The sequence below is a fragment of the Carlito syrichta genome, unplaced genomic scaffold, assembly GCF_000164805.1.
Source record: "Carlito syrichta isolate Samal-C Ts95f unplaced genomic scaffold, Tarsius_syrichta-2.0.1 Scaffold302431, whole genome shotgun sequence".
In the NCBI taxonomy this organism is placed as follows: domain Eukaryota; kingdom Metazoa; phylum Chordata; class Mammalia; order Primates; family Tarsiidae; genus Carlito; species Carlito syrichta.
Window position 1 is genome coordinate 17,597 of NW_007246527.1, and position 1,469 is coordinate 19,065.

General features: G+C 46.8%; 1 protein-coding gene across 1 annotated transcript in view; it reads left to right on the top strand.

The window, feature by feature from the left end:
* SRP19 (signal recognition particle 19) overlaps positions 1–1,469 on the top strand; it is a 7,172-nt gene that overhangs the window by 4,096 nt on the left and 1,607 nt on the right. The window lies entirely within an intron of this gene.

Here is a 1,469-nt window from a genome sequence, read left to right on the forward strand (position 1 = left end):
CAGACTGGAGTGCAGTGGCATGCTCCTGGCCACCGCAGCCTCGACCTGCTGGGCTCCAATGATCCTTCCACCTCAGCCTTCCAAGTATCTGGGACTACAGGCACGCAATACCATGCCCGGCTCATTTTTGATTTATTGTAGAGATGAGGTCTCGCCAAGTTGCCCAGGCGGGTCTTGAACCCAAGGCTCAGGCAATCCACTCACCTCAGTCTCCCAAAGGCGCGGGATTACATGCTGAGCCACTGAGCCCGGCTTAATTAAATTATTTAATCCAACTAAAACAAGTTGTCAGACAAATTGACGGCTTAATTGTTTTTTTGGGTTTTTTTTGAGTTAGAGTCTCACTCTGTTGCCCAGACTGGAGTGCAGTGGCCGCTCCCGGCCACCGCAGCCTCGACCTGCTGGGCTCCGGTGATCCTTCCACCTCAGCCTTCCAAGTAGCTGGAACTACAGGCGTGCGCTACCACGCCCGACTCATTTTTTAATTTCTTGTAGAGATGAGGTCTCGCTGCCCAGGCGGGTCTCGAACCCGCGGGCTCAGGCAATCCACTCACCTCAGCCTCCCAAAGGCGCAGGATTACAGGCTGAGCCACCGAGCCCGGCGGCTTAATTGTTTTTAGTTGAATTGAAATAGATTGGTTTTTATATACCAAAATCTCTAAGTTTTGCTAGAAACTCAAGATTCTGACTAGAGTGTGACATAGTATATTCTGATTTGTTTTTTTCTCCTCTTTGACATTTTCCTATACTATATTTCAAAAGACCAAAACTAAAACTTCTCATTTGACCACTAAGTAAATTAGTAGTAAAAATTGTGTTTGAAAAGATGTTTGCCTTTGGGATGCTGAGGTGAGTGGATTGCCTGAGCCTGCGGGTTCGAGACCCGCCTGGGCAACTTGGCGAGACCTCATCTCTACAATAAATCAAAAAAATTAACCGGATGTGGTAGTGCACACCTGTAGTTCCAGCTACTTGGAAGGCTGAGGCGGAAGGATCGCCGGAGCCCAGCAGGTCGAGGCAGCGGTGGCCAGGAGCGGCCACTGCACTCCAGTCTGGGCGACAGAGTGAGACTCCAATTTAAAAAAAAGTAGAAAAGATGTTACTTCCTCTTTCCAGTAAGAAACCAGTAAGACTGTAAAAAGAGGAAAGCTGAGGCACTTGATAATTTGGAGTAAGGAAGGTAGCTGGTTGTGGGTGGGCAGTCAGGATGCATGTAAGTGTAGAGCATCTGAGCTTACTCAACAGATGAGTAAGATCTCTTGTAGCTTAATGACATTGGTTTTTGCTGTAACACTGAGAGATCCTCTCTTTCAGTAGCTTAAGATACAATGATAGTCTGTTTCCAACTTGTTATATTTTGATCTTCAAGCCAATCATTAGGCCCAAGGCCAAAATTTTTGTTTCACACTTAGCTGTTTTGCACATTGATTTTGTGTGTGTGTGTGTGTGTGTGTGTGTGTGTGTGTGTG